The 21764-nt window shown below is 39.7% G+C and overlaps 1 protein-coding gene across 1 annotated transcript in view; it reads left to right on the top strand.

Moving 5' to 3' along the window:
- The first annotated feature begins 16377 nt into the window (after positions 1–16377).
- Positions 16378–21764, top strand: part of LOC149843818 (serine/threonine-protein kinase EDR1-like) — a 146949-nt gene continuing 141562 nt past the window's right edge. Inside the window, exon 1 of the mRNA XM_090000078.1 lies at positions 16378–16568. The gene's annotated coding sequence lies outside the window, so the exon portion shown is untranslated. The remainder of the gene's footprint in view (positions 16569–21764) is intronic.

The following is a 21764-nucleotide window of genomic DNA, read 5'->3' as shown; positions in this document are numbered from 1 at the left end:
ATGCACTTGGATCTTGGAAAATGGCGTGCACGCCCTTGCATTTTCAAAAGATTTACGAGTTGGAGCTTTTGTATGCACAATGACGTAAATACCCTAAACGACACGGTTTTGGTGGTAAGAATGATATATTTTTTTTTATTGAAAACAGTTGGGGTTAAGCAGATACCTATTACCTACCAGTTATACAACTATACCATTGGGTTTTGAACCTGCAACATCCCAACCCAACCCAAGGTACCGTGCACTAAATGCTCTTACCAGACAACCTGAGCCCAAGTTAGTTAAGAAGAATCGTATTTGCTACAATTGTTTGCACTTACAATGATCATTAAGATGCGATCGCTTTGACTGAATCTGAAATGATGGACGCGTTCAACATGGTGGATTTAGTGGAATCCCTTAGCTTTATGGCACACAAACATGTCTTAAGAGTGTGTTTGACTCGTTCCCCACCGGAGCACTGCCCTCCCCCCCCCCCACCCACCCCCATGACCGTGCACTGTTTTGACAGCACAAAATGCAGCCTGGGTGCGACTGGCAAGTCACCACCAACGGGGCTCCGCTTGCCGGTAAGAGCTGTTAGTGTGTGTTGGAATGTTGCAAAATCAAAACCCAATGGTATGTCGTGTAACAGGTGGGGTATGCCTAAACCCAGCTTGCCTTTCAAAAAAAAAAGTCCAGGACAAATGCCAAGCGTGCTGCTTGCCAAGCGTTTGTCCCAAGAGTCAAACACGCCTTGTGTATAGAGACCATGTCCCGAAGTGGGTGTTTTGGTCATTTCATACCGAATAAAACTTTTTGTTTTCATTCGATTGTATAGAAGGTCTTTTCTGCCCTTGGCCATAAGTCTTGAGAAGGAGCCGGTAGTTCTACCGGTCTTCCCCTCTGACTTGAGCGAACGGTCATCTGAAGAGGGTTTGGTTGCTCCAAAGACACCGATGAGGAGTTCTTTGAACGGTTGATACCAATTTTGGTAGGTCAACCCAATCTGAGCCTGGCATGGTTTGAATTTGGATCCAAATCTGTAAGTATATGTGGGTCGAGTTAGGATCTGTTCAATCAGATTACTTTCGGATGCAGGCCCTATTCATATCAGTATTTTAAGATGATGTTTGGTGCCATATAAGATATGACCATACTCCATGAGCTGCAATGCTTACACTAGTATCATAAGTGGGTGTTTGACATGCAACAGCCTATGTCACAAAGAAGTGTCAGGCATCAGGACACGTGATGCAGGTTCGACTTGCAAGTTCGAAATTTGTTGGAAAATAGGATACGGAATTTTTTTATTTGTTGATTAATAAAAACTATTTTTTTATATTTTAATATTAACAAGGTATTTTTATTAAAATAGATGCTTAAATTAAAATAATAACATAGTATTAAACTACTGATAGTTTGTGTCCGTGTTTGTGTCCAAGTGTTTGAGTGTGTTCAGTCACTGGTTATGTTTGTTTCATAACAACTGTACCAAGTGCAATGTTTCTTTGGACCGTATTGTGTTTTAAATGTTTGTTGTTTGATGAAGATGTGGAGACAACTTAGACAGTCATGGATAATGGGTCGGATTACTTTGTTTTGGTTCGTCGATTCATCCACTATTTTACATGTTTTAATAAGTTTATTATTGATTTTTAGCCTGGATATAGATCTAATTACGAAATTATGTCTAAAATCATGGATTTTTGTCCCGAATATGAATTTTTCCCCTGAATATGGATATCAAATTGGATCTAAATACGAAAACATATAAAAACTTATGTAAAGCAACTGTGCAACAACTTTTTCGATATACTGACGATATAATTGGTATCGAATATGGATCAAGTTACAAACACATGTTTAAAATCATGAATTTTTTTCCTCCAATATGGATCATGAATTGGATCTAAATAAGAAAATATTTAAAAAATGAACTAAAATATTTTTGAAACCGCCTTTACTAAAACCGTTTTTCAACAAAACCGCTTCCTCCACTCATCTCCGAACTTGTAGGGAATGTTTTGGAGTGTGGATCGCCTTGGATATTTTTCCCTTACTCGCCATTTTTTTAATATAGATTTACCTTTAATAAATAAAAGGCCCTCAAGCGGATCCGGCCTCCTGTCTCCTCTTAGATCGACGAAGATGAAGCACCCTGCCTTTCTCTAGCATAAATTCGTGGACCAAACTATTTTCGGCATGAAATTATGGCAGTAAAGGGACGAGTTCTCTTCAAAAAGGATGGATATCAAAGGGAGGCCTTCTTACTACAGAGTGCTTAGTGTCAATCGTAACGCTTTGGTCTCGGAGATTCATTGCACGTACAGAAAACTCACTCTGGTTAGGACTTTTCTTTCGATATCTGAAAATTTTGTACTTTTTTTTTCTTCCTCCGATATCTTAAAACTGTATACTTTTTCTTTCTTCGGCAGTGTTTTGCTTATCTTTTTGTTTTCATTTTGCCTGCGAATGATAAAGAAATCGCATCTAGATTGATGGACGAGAGATCCGACGGTGACGGAGGAGCGGCGGACTCTCGCTGAGGTCGGGAGGGAGCCAGCGAGAGCAAGAGGGTTCGGGGGAGAGAGGCAGTGAGAACGAAAGAGTGAAAATTTTCGGGGTGGGGGCAACATTTTACAAATTGTTTTGTTTTGTTCTCCCCATCTCCGTTCTCACCGTAATAAGGGGGCAGAGAGAAAATTACACTGAAATATAGACGCAGCAGATGACGTACCGTGCGTCTGCCACGTCCAATGTTTGATACATTCATTTTGTCCCGCGCAATGAGTGAGAGGTGCCCTCATGTCACCAGAGACACACCACCAAAATGGCGTGCCCCCTGTGACTTAGGCAACAACCCAGAAAAATACGTTTTGGAGCATTTTGTCATGGACAAAATTATCAGAGGAGCAGAGGTCATAGTTACGGAAGCACCTCCTTACGGGAGGAAGTGCATTTCTGAAGTGGGAAGCACCACACTTCCCCAGAATGGGGAAGCATGAGGGAAACTCACTTCTCAATTGTGTTAAACCTGCTTCCCAATCACTTCTCTTTCACATTTTTTTTGTTTTCTACTTGCTTCTCAGTCACTTGTTTCCTCACTTCCAACTTCTTTCCCTTCTCTCTTCTTGTGCACTTCCACAATTGCTTCCAAAACTAATCCCGCTTCATGCTTCATACTACTTTTTAGCATTGGCTTTCATGCTTCCGCTTCATGCATCGCTTCCCATATACATTTCCTTTTTGGTAACTATGGGTCCAACAATTTCTTCCCACCATATTAATATGCAAGTGTTACTCATATCCCACTTTGGCCGGGTGAAATTGTCTCATGTTTGATGCATCCTGCAAGGCCCACGCCAGGTGGGACGCAATCGTTCTGTGAATCAAATGTGTTCTAATGAATTAGGTCATAGTGTAAATGACCCCTACAACAGTCCAAGCTCACATCTCTGTTTTGTGCTTTTCTTCTATTTGACATTGGTCATTATTTTGTACAAACCCTGCTTACGCTTCAACAATACTTGCGCTTCGCTTCGTAGAGGCTGTGATGCTTTGCCTGGGCTCAATGCTTCTAGCAACCTTGATGGATAACAAGCTGGCATTCAACCACACGTTTTAAGCATATTAATTGACAATGTATGAAAGAGTTCAGGTATGTCCATATGTTTATGGATCCTACGGTTCCTGTTCATGTGCACTTGGTCCATTTATGAATGAGTTGTTGTGGAGCCTACCTTGTACATATTAGAGGATCAACTGTAGTAATATTTACCTGATCAATGACTCTGCTTAAAGACACACCACCTCCGTTGTTGCTCATATGAGCAGCTGGGTCCTGTGTCAAGCTGAAGGTCCAAGATCGAATCCTGCTAACACATGAGGCTGCTGTTGCTTTATCATGGTTGGGGCACTTAAGGCTGGGTGGTTATGTTTGTCAAAGAGCATTAACACAGAAATACAAGGAAGAGAAGGCAAGTTCGGCGTTGTAGCCTACATCCACGAGAGGTAAAAGGTATATTTCATTGATGACTTTCACAGTCTTGTCTTTTATACAGGGCAAAGAAGACCCACATTTGGAAGACTCGACCTCAGCAAGAGATAAAGGACAGCTGGTAGGAAGAGCCGTAACAGACGAAATTACAGATCTCATCCGTTAGGAGATCTATCCAATGACATAAGCCCTCTAACACTTCACCTCAAGCTGATGGATTGATATCAATTAGTCCCAGCTTGTTACATAAGATTTTAAACTGATTACAGCTCAATGATTTTGTCACCGCTTTTCATGAAAGGAGTGCAGATCACATTTCTTTGATTTTTTTCTCGTATGAAGTGGCAGTCCACTTCAATATGTTTTGTTCTTTCATGGAATACTAGATTGGCGCTGATATTTGTTGTTGCACCTCAGTTCCATAGCTTTGTAAGAGTTGATCCTGATGTCTTCTAGAAGAGCCTTGACCCATACTAATTCGCAAGTTGCTAAAGCCATGGCCCTGTATTCTGCCGATGCGCTTGAGCGAGCAACTATATTTTGCTTTTTACTTTTTAAGGTGACAAGATTGCTTCCCACAAATACACAATATCCAGTGGTGAATCTTTGATCTTTTTGGTCTCCTGCCCAGTCCGCGTCTGAGTAACCTATGACATTGGTGTGTCCATGTCTTCTCATTAGTATACCCTTGCCCGGAGTTGTTTTGAGATACCTTAGGATTCTATGAGCATCTTCGAGATGAGGCATTTTTGGAGAGTGCATGAATTGGCTAAGAAGATTTACGGGATAGGATATATCTGGCCTAGTCACCGTGAGGTATATGAGCCTGCCCACCAAGCGTTGAAAACTGCCTATGTTGTGGACAGGTTCTCCTTCATCTTTGAGGAGTTTGTAATTCGCTTCCATGGGTGAGTCAATGGGCTTTGCGTCGAGCATTCTGGTTTCTTTGAGGAGGTCTAAAGTATATTTTCTTTGACTTGCAAATATCCCTTTGTCGAAGTGCGACACTTCTATGCCCAAAAAATAGTGGAGTTTCCCAAGATCCTTGATTTCAAATCTCTTATTTAGATGCTTCTTTATCCTGTTTATCCCTTCTAAGTCATCACATGTTACTATGATGTCATCAACATAAACAAGCAGAATAGTCATTTCAAAAGTACGTTTTGCAATGAACAAGGAGTGATCTGCCTCGCTTCTCTTGAACCCCTGCTCGGATAACACTTCACTGAGCTTTGCAAACCAAGCTCTAGGGAATTGTTTTAGTCCGTATAGGGCTTTCTTCAGCCTACACACATGTCCGGGTTCGTAGCAGTCTTGTATCCCCGAAGAAAGTTTCACATATACTTCTTCTTTGAGATCGCCATGAAGAAAGGCCTTCTTGATGTCGAGTTGATATGTGCCCCATCTTTTGTTTGCAACAATTGGTAGTAGTGGCCTTCTCCTCCTGAAGCTCGTACTGCAAGTCATCTTGGTTGATTTTCCTTGAATAAGGCTCATGCTAAAAAAAAATAACGTCACGTGAGTTGTAAGTTTTTTTCTGTTTTGGATCATAACATTTGAAACCCTTTTTTACAGTGGAGTAGCCCAAGAAAATACACTTAATTGCCCTCTTGTCAAGTTTATCTCTATCATTAGGTTGTAGATGAACATAACAAGTGCATCCAAACACCTTAAGATGTGAAATGGATATATCCTTTCCCTGAAGGATCTGCATGGGGATTGTACCATCGATGCTTTTACTTGGTATTCTATTCATGATGTAACATGCAAGGGCTACAACGTCAGACCAGAAGTGTTTTGGAACATTAGATTGAAACATAAGAGCCCTGGCAATATTTAGGAGATGTCAATTTTTCTGTTTTGCGACTCCATTTTGTTGGGGGATTTCAGAACAAGTATTTTGGGGTAAGATCCCATGATTGCTATGGTATTCTTTAAAAGCATCACTTATATATCCCCCCCCCCCTTATCGAACCAAATGACTTTGACTTGTATGCCGAACTGAGTATTGATCATGGCACAAAACTCTTTAAAAATACTAAGGACTTCATTTTTCTTTTTTAGAAAATAGACCCATGTAGTCCTAGAACAGTCGTCAATAAAAGTAATGAAGTATTTAAAACCAACATAAGAGTCTGTAGGTGTCAGGCCCCACACATCAAAATGAACCAAATCAAAAGGAAATTCACGTCTATCCTCGGAGGCATCAAACGACAACCGAGTTTGTTTTGCAAACTGACAAGTATCGCATGACTGATTTATATCAAATACCAAATTAGGTAGAAGAGACTTCAAAATTCGGACGTAGGGATGACCGAGATGGGCGTGACATAGTTTACTTTCATCAATGTCCTTTTTTGTCAGCATCGTCTTGATTTCGTCATCCAAGATATAGAAACCATTAGCTTTGGTACTTTTACCAATCATCTTCCTCGTCTGGGCATCCTGAAATACCACTTTGTCAGTCGAGAAAATGACGTTGCAATCATGAGATTTGGTGATTTTGTTGGCAGATATGAGGTTTGTTGGAAAGTCATTTATATAAAGCACATCATAAGCATGACTCTTGTGAAGAAAGTTTTTACTTCCTTTCCCTTGGACTAGAACAAGCGTTCCATTTGCAAGGCACACGGGATTTGTGGGGACCATCTTAATTGACGTTAACCAGTCTCTATGGCTGGTCATGTGATTTGTGGATCCAGAGTCCATCAGCCATTTATTTTGCAAGGAATTAGTAGCAAGAGCCATTGAGAATATACCTACGGTATCGCTTTTACTTTTACCCGATTCAGTGTTTATAGCGAGATTGGCTTTATTGAGTTGTTTGAGGAGTTTGACCAATTCATCGATGTTCAGTTCTGAATTGGAAGATTTCTTTATGGCCTTATTGCTTCGACTTGGTTTGCTGACAATTTCCCAGCACCTATCCTTCATATGCCCGAGTTTCCCACAATGAGTACATTTTGGCCTGGTGTGAGCTCTGCCACGGATTCTGTCACTTGCGTTGATCCCTCTTTCATTTTTAGATTTTGTTTGAGCTGTGAAGGCAACTTTCTCATAAACGTTGTTGTCAGAGCTACTTTTGATTCCCATAACCCGGTGCCTAGTTTCCACCCTTTGAATGATGGCACACACAATATTGAAGTTAACGGGAGTGTTGGACATGAAGATCTGACTATGCAGGGTGTCGTAGTTGTCAAGTAGACCAGCTAAGAGTTTAAAAACTTTGTCCTCCTCGGCCTGCTATTTGAGCATAGTAATATAGGTAGTAAGGGGCTTATACTGACTTCGTTCATCCAGCATGCCCCGTAGAGATCCAACATACTCATGGAAGGGCTTCTCATTAATCTGAAGTTTAGAGATTTGTTGCTCCAATTGATACACGCAGGCCATATTGTTCTGCTGCCCATAAACTTCAGCAAGAGATTCCCACATGTCTCAGGCTGTTTCGTGAAACAGAAAACCTTCTGCTATACTCAGCTCCATGGAGTTTAGGAGCCAGGACATGACCAAATGGTTTCCTGACTCTCACTCTTCATATGAAGCGTGTTCCTTTGTTGGTGCCGGATTCTTTCCAATGATGAGATTGAGTTTAACTTTGTCGCTGAGGTAGAGCATGGCCGCTTTAGACCATGGAAGATAGTTCATGCCATTGAGAAGCACAATAGTGATCTTTAAGGATGGATTATGTTCCTGAATCACTGTTTTGGTGATGACGCTGGTGTGGCTGCTATCGCCGCTCATGCTGGATTAGTTTGAGGCCTGCTCTGATACCATGTCAAAGAGCATTAACGCAGAAATACAAGGAAGAGAAGGCAAAAGGATTTATGTGGTTCGGCGTTGTAGCCTACATCCACAAGAGGTAAAATGTATGTTTTATTGATGACTTTCATAGTCTTTTATACAGGGCAAAGAAGACCCACATTTGGAAGACTCGACCTCAGCAAGAGATAAGGGACAACTGGTAGGAAGAGCCGTAACAGATGGAATTACATATCTCAGCCGTTAGGAGAACTATCAAATGACATAAGCCCTCTAACAATGTTATCAATTTCTTGGCAAGGAGGTGGGCCCATTAACTGACCTTGTTCTCCATGAGGGTTTCTCCGTCATAATAAAAATGACTATATAAAAATATATGATATTTATATTCTTTAAATGCAGGCAGATATAAATAGTATAAATTATAAGAATAAGTTTTATTGTGTAAATAATACAATTTTATTGAAATATGTTTTTGGCATTATGTCAACAAAAATATATTATGAAAGATTTATGATATTTTGAAATATCCTTACTATTCTTTTATAGAAGCCTAAATTTTCTGGTGTGCACAGGTGGCCCAACCTTCATTACATTGTCCTTTTCTTGTTAAAAAAATAAGTGAAAAATTCATTTGGTGGACAATGTTTTGCCCTAATTTAAAAAAGTGAGCTTCACATTTTGAGTTTTGCATCCAAACCTGAATATGACAAAAAAAACTAGAGTCTGACTAAAACTCAACCCGATTAAGTGAAAGTATTGGGTTTTAAGCTAGTCGGAATAGATGTCGTTTCTTCTGTAGTTTGAAAACTGGTGGGGTCTCAATCCGGATCACCCAATCACTGGGTCAAAAAATAGGTTGAACTATTCTTTTACAAAACTCAACGGAGTCATGGGCAGAGTCATGCATATAATTATATATATAATATTATATATAATTACATATATTATATGAAATATAATATAAATATTATATATAAAAAGATGGTTAGATATTTATTAATAAATATATACATTAAATATATTTTAAAACATCATATAATACATATTATATATAATATATTAGTAAAATACAATAAAGTATAAAGTTAACATGACCCAACCGAGTCACAAGTCACTCAAAGATGAGACGAGTGACGAGTCAGCGAGTTTCTAAACCATGGTTTTATCTAATTTCATTCGAATTTGAATCAAGAACCAAACCAGATTAGTCTATACCTGATTAAGTCATATTCGATGATGCCTAAATTTGTCTTGAGTTCGACCCGTTTACATCCGTAGTTAAGTTTGTATTTGACATTTTTCAAGAAATCTGTATTCCATAGAAAGTGAAGCTTGTCTTGAAAGTTATGGGCAAAAAAATAGCTTAATAAATGGGATTTTTTCAATAAATAAACTCTTTGGGCAAGTTTGAAAGTGAGAAAGATGTAGGAAAAGTGACACAAAATAAAAAATTTATATGATTTTTTCAACCCTTTCCAATTAAACATAAATTTTTCTATGATCGAGTTTTTCGAAAAGTATACTTTTTGATAGAAAATTTTGTCAGCTCTCTCTCTCCATCTCAACATCACCACCACCACTCATCTTCAAAAAGCTGCCCTCCTCACGATGATTTTTCACCGTCCATCTCAACACCACCAATACCACCCACCTCTCAAAAACTGCGTTAGAAAAGTTTTACCACCCTATGATGCTTTTCCACTACCACCATCACTTACCACCCAAAAAACACCCTTCCCGCAATGATTTTTCACCATCCATCTCACCTCCATCACTACCACCGTCATCCCCCACCTCCCAAAAAACTGTGTTGGAGAAGCTCCACCACAGACACCATCACCCACATCCTGAAAAACCGTGCCAAAAAAGCTCAATCACCTCCTCCTCCTATCTCATTTTTTTTAGATTTTTTGAAAAATTTCCATTTAAAGAAAATATCATATCAAAATTCTCATAAGCAAAAATTTTCTGTGGATCCACCTAACAATCTTCTCCATTTAATGCCCATGTGGAATTCCCATTTGCGGGGCATAGGTGTCACATCACGAATGATCAATGCCAAACATGGAAATGCTCCCTCTAACTTGGGAGCGGTCGACGGAGATGGAGACCTCATGGCACATATCTCAATGCATAAACAGGCCAGAATCTTGTCAGATTCGGGTCAATATAACCGGATTTAGTCCAATCAGATTCCAATTTGGTGCTGAAGAAATCCCTGACTCAATCGGGTCCAATTAGCTACTTATCCTAATCAGATCTAGGATTTGGGTCCAACAAATATAACCAGATTTAGTTCAATGAGATAGCTGGATGGTTAGGTAGTACTATAATAACCAACGGGTCTTACGTTCCAATCCATGCTTGTCTTTCCAGAAAAAAAATCCAAATGGATATATATATTAAGAAAGGCTTTACTGAATCTGATAAGACCTAAATTTATCTGCAACACCCTTTCGCACTTGGACCATGTTTGATTCAAATCTAAATTGAATTCTTAAGTGAAAGGCCTGAATACCGATCCAGATATGGATAATGTATGATGAAGTATAGTTGAACCGGGATCTGATTTCTAGATGTTGATTCCGGTTCTAGGATAAAGGCCAGGAACAAGCTTTGTACATCCACAAAGTACAAAGGACAGGATTTGATCAGTAACATACATCCAACTGAAATTTGTGACCTGATCTGAGTCCAAATCCAAAGAAGACTTGAATGAATCAAAGTTCAATCCTGTAAACGGATCTTGTTTTAAGTTCCACGTCAGAAAAATATGTTTTTCTCGGAAAATTTTGGGCTGATTTTTTTAAATTGAAAAAATTATAAAAATTTATAAAAACAGGCAAAAAAGAAAAACACATTGTCTTACACTTCTAAATACTAAATGATTAAACATTATTGAAGAACAGTGGATATAAGTATATAACCACCAATTAACAAATTAACAAAAGCAATTAAAATACAAAATTAATTAGTAAACTACTAAACGAAATAGTAAATATTTTGCTAAAATAATGAAACAGTAAAAAGAAAAAAATGAATTAGGTTATAAAGAAACAATTCATTGCAATTAAACAAACTAACTACTCAACTCATTGGATTAACTCATAGAGGATGAAGAAAGTGACCCAATTCCCTCCTTGGCAGGAGGAGCTGATGTCGGGTCACGCATGTAAGTTTAAGTAAGGCTGGACAATGGGCGGGTCGTGCCAGCCCCGCTCGTTTAATGGACGGGCTTGACCGGGAAGTTGACAGCAGCCTTGAAAAAAAAACTGGGTTGCTAAAAATATTTGTTTTTGTTAGGCGTTCTCGCATTTTTTTTGAAAAGAAAAAATCATGAAGAAAACACAAGAAAATTAATTTAGGTGTTTTTTTTTTATAATTTCACTTTTTATACATGAAAAATGCAGGAAAATAAAATTTTCTAGGGTGCCCACCACAGTCCCAGTGTTTTTTCACGGGGCATGCCTTTCATGCGAAAGGCACTTTTTACTGCCCATTGAAACAAAAGGGTGTTCGACTATGGATCGAATCCAACTTGATGTAACCTATATTAACCCGGGAACATCAAAGTTTTTCATATGGACGTTATGGTTACAGGACAGACTGTCCATGAATGTATGCCTCCCACTACACTTCTTCCCAGTTCCCACTATATAAGTCACCACCTTAGTGTGGTGAGAGCTACCTGATTTTAGTTTTTCTCAAACTCTGGGTTCAAGGGTCGTGTTTACCTTTCGTCTTAATGGCCTGGAGTCATCGAAAGCATCGATTGGTTAAGAAGAATGCTGACAACCCACCTCTATCAAAACATCGTTCGGATTGACAATAACGCTTTCGGTAAGTGGCGTTCCTCCGAACTTTTATTCCAACAAAGAGCCCTTATGAGTGTTTGTTTCATACCCTTTCTATGAAAGCGGCTCTCTTTCACAGAAAATAGTCTTTTTCCTACAAACATGTCAATGAGAAATATCCGGTGGAACCTACATAATAAACATAAAAAAATCAGATTTTGGGTCAAAATGAATTCATACCTCTCCCGAGGAAACACTTTCTCTCTATGGTAATTCTTTCAAAGGAAAGAGGATTCCCTTTTTCACTAGGAATGGAAAAATCAACCCCGAGATCAGAAACCTAGTCACGCTGGCTATGCCTGTCGTATGTACTTATGGTCCCTTTGGACCTGCGGTGTACACCGGTGGCGCACTTCCCTTCAATGAGAGACTAACAAATGCCAGGCAACAAAGAAACTGTGTGGATGTAAAGGCTTCTGTCATCTAAATAACAATCTGAGTTTACAAGTAGTACGGCTTCTAGATGCACGTTTGGCATGCTGAAGCTTGTGGAGTTAATAGGTCAAACGGGCTAATCATACATCAATTTAATATATGTCTAGCCTAGTTGTGGGACACTGTGTTCTGAAACACAACCCAATAGGGCTGGGCAGTGGGCCACCTTGGCTGGTCGCATGCCTACTCGGACCAGATCATATGCCACACACTGCCACTGACACAAATAAATATAACTCACAGCTGTGATCCAATGGCTGGCATCCCTATCTCTTAGCATGAACTTTCTTTTTTCAACAGAGAAAACTGGGGTTAGACAGGCCCCTACCAGTTATACAACCATACCGTAGCGATTCGAACTTGCAACCTACCAACACAAGGTGACGTGTACTAACTGCTCCTGCCAGACAAGTGGAGCACCCGTTGGTATTATCATGAACCTTTTAATAGACTGTTCACAACTAACTTTTGTCTGACCTCAAGGCTGCACCAATCTGATTCAAAACTGACGCAGTTTGGTTGTATCATTCAAGACCCACTTTAATATGCTTTGGAAAATTTGAACCATGGGCACAGAAGATGGCAGGTCAGATCAAGGGATGGCAGTGGACCAGGGGAAACGGGGCCCCACCTTGCCTTGTCCCATTTGGACCGAGGATGGAAGACACGAAACGGGGATGAAGGCGGAAATGAAGGTTAAAATTAAAACTCATGCGGAGATAGACTTACTTTTCCCCCCACCCCGCCCCATCTTTGATCCTTCTTTACAGATGGCAGTGGACCGAGGGAAAATGGGGCTCCGCCTTGCCTTGCCCCGTTTGGACGGAAGATGAAGGACATGAAACCAGGATTGGAGGCAGAGATAGAAGTTAAAATCAAAACGCATGTAAGGATGGAGGGTAGGATTTTGAGACGGTGCAGTCTAGACTCATGCCTCAGTCCACTGCCATCCCTAGTCAAATCATATTTTATATATCTGAGCATTGGTCATATTCAATCCTTACCGCATCACTCTTGAAAGTTGTAGAAGTGGGGCCCATACACATTTCCATCAAGTGAGATTTACAGAGGGGATTGAATATAACTGATGAATTGATCATATACTACATGACCTGATCTCTTTTGGTACATATTAAGTTCACATGTAAAACCCATCCCTCGTAATATAGGAGATCCTCAATTTGGTCAACCGGCTGTAGGGGGAGTTCTTGGCTATGCATATCAGCGGGTCGGATCTAGGTATTACCAAATCCGACACAATCTGATTCAGATTTGGAGTCAGACTCAGATGGAAAAAGATAAAACCAAATCCGAATATGACTAATCCAAAATTCGATATTTACACTTAATCAGATTACGATTCAGATTTTAATAAAAAAATAATACTGAATCTGAATTCTATTTTTAATCAGATCCACGTTTGGCTACTGAATTTGATTAATTGAATTCGGATTTGGGTCGAATATTGGGTTACAGCAGACCCATTGACATTCTTGTTCTTGGCGCAGTAAATATTGCTTATTTTGGTGTTTATGAATATTGAGGATCTAAGATTTGTCATTCCAATTTTATCTTATTTTTATTTTGGTGTTTATGTTTATGAATATTGAGCAACATATCATTGACTGGTAAAACCCTTCTCTCGAGGTCTCCCAGCCCACCAGGGAGTACACCCAACTTCAACCTTGCGATAAGGGATGCCACTCATGAGTTTTGAACTTGTCCCTCGACTTGGTGACGTTCACAAGTCGCCCCTACCATATGAGTGAAGTCGTTGTGGGTGACTGAAGTGCTTTTTCTAGATGATATCCACCAAAATAATGATAAGTGCCAAGCCCATATTTGAATCCAAGCTATGATAATCATTGTCATTATTATTAAGCATTATTTACTATTTAGTAAACACAGTCTAAGTATCAAGTTTATCTTTCCGTCAAACTTTTAGTTTCACAATGTTTTACATAATCTTTTTGTGTCACATACCTAGGCCACTTTTGAAGGAATTTTTTGTTTAATTTTCTCCTTTATCAATTATACTTTAGTCTTTACACCAAAGTATGCAAAACAGGTTTATGCCCGTGGGCTGTGTATGTCAGGAGACTTGCCAACATCATAAGTGAGAGTGAGAGTGGGTCGGATCTTTATCCAATTCCGACCTGACTGAAGATATATGGGGGCAGAGACGATCCACAAAAACAATGTCTTTTTTATAAATGGTTGGATTCGAAACAAATAATGTCAGGTCCAGTGTTGGGTCAAGTTCAGTGCGAACCATATCCGACCCATTTGCAACCCTAATCATAGTAGGGTACAAGATTAAAACTAAGTTCAAATTGCTTAATGTGGGTCTTTTGTAAGACTAACGCTCTGTTTGAGAGAGTTGAGGATTTGAATTGGAGCTTTGATGATGGCAAAATGTTATTGATGAGGTAGCTTATAAAAATAGAAAAGGAGTTGTGGCAACCTCTCCCTTGTATTTGTATACGGGGACGTCCGAGGATCAGGTGCAATATGATTGCACACTTTTAGTGTGCTGCTGCCTTCCTGGAGGTGGTATCCACCAAGTTTTATCTGTAAAGATTGTTTTGATTTTTTCATAGTCATAAAATAAACAAAACATGGAAAAAGCATAATACGTTAAAAAGGAAGAATATAAATTGAATACGATGTGTTTTTTGCATTTCACGTGTTCATTGCAATAAAATCATGCAAATCCAGAATATCACAATAATTTGTGAATTAAAAGCACAATACATTAAGCGTCTGAAAATGACATTTTTGACATTAATGCCTCCCTAATGAAAAGCTCAATATTTTTTTTTTGTTAATAGTCAAAGAAAAACCAACTGAGTTCATGAGTCTCTTTGCCCATCAAGGAGTACACCTTGTTTTGGCCTAGCAGCAATGAATGTGCATCCATGGGTTTCGAATTCGAAACGTCACATCAACTTGGTAAAGTAGCTCATGGGTTGCCTCACCAGATGAGCGCGGGGGGGGGGGGGGGCACACTAGGCAAAATTTAAGCTACCAAACAATCAAGAAATTGCCCCACAAGGACTCCGCTCATCGGGTAGGGGCCACTTGTGAATGTGACCAAGTTGATAGGACGTCACAAGTTCGAAACCCACGGGTGACGTCCCTTGCCAATAGGTTGAAGCTGGGTTGTAGGGCAGGAGGGACGACATTAAGGGTTTTACCAACCCCAGCCAAGGTGTGGTGGGTGATTGGGGGTTTATCTCTTAGATTATAAAAAAAAACAATCAAGAAATACTTGGTTTTCCCCTTGGATTATAACTTTGACATTTTGTTATTGTGAAATTCGATACTGACAATTGATTTTCCAAACTCTTGAAAAAACTTATTTATGCGTCATAAATTCAGAATTATGAAATTTAATGCATGTCTCAGTGTCTCACTATATATATATATATATGTATAACATTGATAAACATTCCAACAATAACATTGATAAACATTGATTGTAGGCCAGCCAAGGGTCCGGGTATAACCTGATTTGACCTAGAACCCCGAGTTTCATAAATAATGAAATAGGCCCGATTAGCCATCTAAGTCGAACTCACAAGAAGTTTCACGTTACCCAAACCCAGATTAAGATCCACATTTTTTTTTTATAAAAAAATGATGATTATAAGAAAAAATATACTAGAAGTTAATATTTTCTTGGTTCTGATTGTGTTATCCATATCCCGACCCGCTTATTGTTTTGGATATGTTACGAGCACTAAAGGTTCGGATCTGGGTCCGGACCCACTGGAGTCCGGTGTGGGTCCGACTCGTTGACAGCCATATTTGATTGGAGCCGGATAGGTAAAGGGGCACAGTAGTTATTTGAAAGTCAAAGCCAAGAAGATAAAAGTAATGGAAAAAAAGGGAAGTGTGCTTTAAAAACTTTTTCACCCCCTCACCTCGAGAGGCGTTGGTGAACGACCGATGGATCCAGCTGGCTGTCGGGGGAGTGAAGGCTCTCTCTCTCCCTCTTCACATCACACCCCTCACAGTACACGTGACGGGCGCGAGAACGCATTTCACGGCACCCTGGTCCTTAACAATGGAACTTACACAAATATCAAGGCCACTTTTTATCTCTGCGAGTTTTGGGGTATATTTGAAGTTGAGTAAAAATATTGAGGGATTTTTGGAAAGAAAAATTATTTGTTTAAACGCGGCAGCAAAACACAATAGGATTTATTTTTGATAGTGTTTTGAAGGTCGAACTTTCGGTTCTTCTGTTTGGTTTTATTTCAATTTGTTTTATTTCCCCCCCGCCCTCTTTTCTTTAAAGATTTCGCAATAAATACTGCCAAATCCCAAAATGCCACACACACGTCTTCTCCTCTCTCTCCGCCTCCGCTCTTCCTTCTCTCTCTCGTCGTTGCAGAAGAAAGGGAGAGATCTTCCTTGTAAGTCTCGTGTGCCTTCTCTTCGGCTCGTTGTCTTGAACGCTTCTCCCTCTCGAATTCGATCGATCGATCGATCAAGAACGTGGGCGGAGTTTCTCATGCTCAGATCTGAAGGTACGGGTTTAGTTTCCGTTTTCTTGATGAATTTCGTTTGGCGTCGTCGGAGTTCGTCCCTGCGCCGAGTTTTCGGATCGGAGTACGGTCGGAGTTTTCTGATTCACGAGCGGAATTTTGCAAGTTTTCTCTGGGAAATGCCTGATCTTTTTTCCGATTCGATGCGCACTGTTTCGGTTGTTGCTCTTTTAGGACTTGCGTCGTTTTTTTTTTTTCCATTATCGATTTAGGCTATGTTTGGGAGCCTTGAATCGGAGGCTGTGCCGTGGTTTCCGCCATGCTCTCATACTTTCTTGCTATTTGGGAGCAGTGGCGTTGCTGAAACAATGCGTTGGGACTGGTGTTGGCAGGCTCAACACCATATTCCAACACTTTTCACGAGAGGATGTTTTTGGCAACTCCATCTCTCAACATCACACATTGGCAAACCGATATTTTGGCAACACACTGAAACCGTGTTTCCATCCAATTGCAGGGCTCCCAAACATTGCCTTAATGAGAGCGTTGTGGATCTTTTTTTTTGGATTTGGGACTTTTGCTCGTCTTTCTTGCTGTTGGTCCTTGTTTCGGCTTCAACAGACTGGTCCTAGTGTGTAAATTTTCCGTTGAGATCATGCGGAGATGCGTTTTGAGGGCTTTGAATTGTGCATTCTATTGTCTGGCGATGTTCATGGCGATATTTGGGATTACATGCGAGTTAGTTGATAAATTATGCTGATAACCTGTGGCACTCGATTTTAGGGTACAATGGCATACGTTTCTGACTGTTAATTGGAATTCAGATACAAAAATTGTTACAGAAATGCACAGGGATAGGATTAAACAGTGAAGCTCTGATCCTTGGGCATTCATCATAGTTTCATGTTAGTGCAAACATGTGACAAAAAGGATTTAAGGAAATGGAGAGCTCAAGCCTAGAGGTACGTTCTTCAGATCGCTATCTTTAGAACTTCAATCGCCCCACTCCGGGAATTCCAAAGACACGAAAAAGGGGTTTGTTGCGATTGAGTTTCCAGGATACAACTAGGCTTGAACCTCAGAGAGTCACTGCTTCGCAAGAACAGATAACCTCTCCCCACACTTGAACTCTGCAAGCCAAATCAAGAAGAAAGAAAGGAGAAAACTGGAGAGTCAGAAATTCATATGTCAAAAGATGAGAAAACAAAGAGATTTATAAACTTCTAGTAAGGCCAAAATGTTTTGCGATAAATGAGATTAAATGCCATAAATCTGACGATTTGAAAAGGTCCCTAAATGGTCACCCACCTTTAACTGTAGATTAAAGGCCTTTAAAACCGTCCAACAACCACAATGCACCATAAACTCAATATAAATGCAATTAAAACCTTTCAAACTGTCAGACATCTCAAAACCGAAAAGATAAAATGGACATTTGCGCCTCATATGCACCTCGCACCGCTGTGAGCGTGCAAAGTGTGCTATCAAAACTCCACATTGCGCCTCAAGTGCCCTTGTGCACACACGCACGCGCGTGTGCGCGAACGACGCGTATTAAGTATCATGTAGTGCTGGACCCAGTTTGGCTTTGATCCAGACCCAAACTGGGATTGCCCAATGCATTGACATGCTTATTGTGGCACAAATGTAAATATTGTAAGTTATAATAATTTTGTACCTTGTAAACTTATACCTAATGTTAAATACAATATACCAGGGCCACGATAATGTGTTGTGGTATCGTGAACCTGTGCAGCCCCATCAACATCGAGTTTTCCCTCTTCTTCTACTTTTCTTCTTCTCTTATTTTTTTCTCTGTTGAAGATTAGGTTCGATGCAAACATGACTTCTAACATAGTATCAGAGCCAAGTTCGATCTAGGGCTCGGTATTGCTCCCAAAGGTACGAGACTTCGAATCTAGGGCTCGATATTACTCCCAAAGGTACGACCATGGAGAAAATCTGCTTTGGTCAGGAAAATATTCTTCTCTCATTCTGTTTTCGATATTTTCCCTCTTCCGCAACCTACACCATCGTGTTATCTTCCAAAAACACGATTTCTTTTCTCGTATCTATCCTCTCTTAAATCTTTTCTCGTGTTTTCATCCGAAACACGTGTTTCCCATTTAAAGCTCGGTCGAAACCCTATTTGTGACAAACTCAAAAATTCTGTTTTCTACTTTGAAACCCTAATCGTAACTCATCTCTTCCTCGTGATTCTTCTTTTAGAATCAATACTCGTGACTCCCCCTTAGAATTTGTTACTGTGTCACCTTATTTCAAAAATTGGCGCTGATTCATCGTGATCTTGGTTCATGTTAGTCAAACACGGCACGGTCAAGTGGCTTGATTCATTAACATCAGATTAATATTCTGCACATTTACGTGATCTGATATCTGTTTAAAAAAAAAGATCCGAATTCAGTTATAATCAGTTTTCTTCTGGGCTGAACTTAGACAGTCACGTTATCTTGCAGTTTGATTAATCTTTTTGTTAACCTTCTCTTAGAATGTTTTCTATCTTATATTTACGTGTCCCATAATCATGGACTCTTCTTCAACCCAGTCCGGTTTGTCATCAAACTTCCTTAGCCAACTCGTTTCTGAAAAATTAAATAATTCTAATTTCCTGACTTGGAAAAGACAAATAGTTCCCTTTATCAGGAGCCAAGATCTCTTTGGTCACCTGGATGGATCAATACCTGCCCCACCAGAGTTCATCGCAAAAGAAGAAACAGACACACAAGGGGCTGCATCTACCAAGTTTGTTCGCAACTCAGATTATGTCTCTTGGATGAGAAAGGATCAGGAATTAATTGCCTACATCATATCTACTTTGTCTCAGGAGGTATTAGTTGCTATTCCCGACGACTGCACATCAATGGAATTGTGGAATAGATTGACACAGACATACTCTCAGATATTTGAAGCAAGGGTTTTATTTCTCAAGCGTGAATTCCAGCTTCTTAAGAAAGGCAGTCTATCTATCATGGATTACTTGAATAAGATGAAAACTATTACAGATCAACTAGCCATTATTGGATGTGAAGTGTCGGACAAGGATAAAGTGCCACATACATTGAATGGTTTAGGCCCAGATTATCATGTATTGGTGACATCACTGTTGTGCTTGCCCGTGCTTCCCACATTTGAAGACCTCCGGGCAAAACTTCTGCAATACGAAATGTTATTGAAAGGCATCGCTGAAGATTCTGGTGCTCAATCTGACTCCCAAGATGTTTTAACCACTGTGTTCTCTTTTGGTCGTGGTCGTGGAGGAAATGGCTTCAGAGGAGGAAGAGGTCGTGGTAGATTTACAGGTCCAGGTTTGCTTCCCACACCTAATATACCATTCAACTCTAATGCGAAGAATCAAACTCAAAGAATTGTCCCAACATGTTACCTGTGCAATAAAAAGGGACATATTAAGGCACATTGCTGGTTTAATCCTCAAAATAATGGCAAATTGCAAAACACTGAGAGCAAGAAGCAAGATAATGTTATCAAGTTTGATGGGGAGGTGAAACAACTTTTGCTGACAGCATTGTCTGGGTTAAATTTGAAACAGAATGGTCAAGGATTATGGTATGTTGATTCAGGAGCAGCTACCCATGTTACATGCGATGGTGGTAAGCTTTCGAACTCTGTTCCTTTGGTAAAAATAGTATTGTTACTGGAGATGGATCTGACCATCACATTTCTCACATTGGTAATGCAATCATTCCTCTGTCAAAATCGTTTCTCAATTTGTCAAATGTTGTTCATGCTCCTAACATAAAAAAGAACATCGTCTCTGTGTCTAAACTTGTTGATGATATACATTCTTATGTTGAATTCACTCCCTCTTCTGTGTATGTCAAGGATCTTCAAGCGAGGGAGACATTCGCTGAAGGGGAGCAAAAAGGAAATATGTACATCTTCAAGGAAGATCCACTTGCGCGTACCAGTTCCGTCTTGAAGTCTAAGTCTTTTCAATTTGAGTCATCTAAGTCAGGTCCTGAGTCTATTTTTAGTCTTTCCAAATGTAATAAGCCAAGTCTTTGGCATGATCATCTTGGTCATTGTAGTTATTCTTTTCTTGAGAAACTTGTATCAAGCAAATTAATTTCTAAATAAAGTTTAACTCCTGAGAACAGTAATAAAAAGTGTCTCAGTTGTCAGATGCATAAGAGTCATGTACTTCCTTTTGATTCTATAAATAAAAGAACTTCAAGATCCTTTGAAATTGTCTACTCAGATGTTTGGGGTCCTGCGCCCGTATGCTATTCTTCTAGCAACATATATTATCTCATTTTTATTGACAGCTACTCTTGTTATACTTGGATATTCTTTATGAAGCATAAGTCTGAAACTTTTGCCATATTTCGCAACTTTCATGCCTTTGTTCGAAACCATTTCTCTACCAATATTATGCATTTTCATTGTGATGGAGGTGGTGAGTATACATCAAAGGATTTTACTAATTTTCTCCAAAGTAATGGCATAAAGTGTAGAGTGTCTTGTTCACATACGCCACAACAAAATGGGCTTGCTAAGAGAAAGCATAGACATATTGTTGAAACGGCCATGAGCATGATGCACGACAGTAGTTTGTGGACAAAAGCATTTCATTCAGCTGTCTATGTTATAAATCGTCTACCTATGACAGTTTTGCAAAATAGTTCACCGTTCTCTTCTCTTTTCGGCATTCAACCCGATTATAATGCTCTGCGTGTGTTTGGATGCATTTGTTATGTTCATATTGATGATTTTCTCAGGAATAAATTCCAACCAATTTGTGGGATATGCTGATGATTATAAAGGTTATTGGTGTTATGACCCTATGACTAAGCGTGTTAAGATTTCCAGGTATGTTGTGTTTGACGAGAATAATCTTGGAGATGTATCTTTTAATACCTGTCAAAGAATTCCCAGAGAAGAAGTTTACCATCCATGGATGAATGCAGAGTTATTCGCAGATGCTTATGGTGACTGCTCACCTTAGTTTACTCAAGAAACTAATTCGGCTGACCAAAATGATATTGACTCAGGTCAAGCATGCTTACCTCAATTTGGTGATCAGGACGGTGGAGCTTCACACACTGAAGAAGGGGCAGGCTCACAATCGCACCCTATTGGCAAATTTAAAGGGTATGTGTATGCGCGAAGAGAAAAAGGTGCTCCCCCTGCTCCTCACACTGGATCAGATACTTATGTGCCTGTTGAAAATCGGAGGAGTTCAAATAGAGTCCGACATCC

Source organism: Nuphar pumila, chromosome 3 (genome assembly GCF_984573655.1).
Source record: "Nuphar pumila chromosome 3, dmNupPumi1.hap1.1, whole genome shotgun sequence".
Classification (NCBI taxonomy): domain Eukaryota; kingdom Viridiplantae; phylum Streptophyta; class Magnoliopsida; order Nymphaeales; family Nymphaeaceae; genus Nuphar; species Nuphar pumila.
Note: the sequence above shows the minus strand (reverse complement) of the source record. Positions and strands in the feature narration are given on the sequence as shown.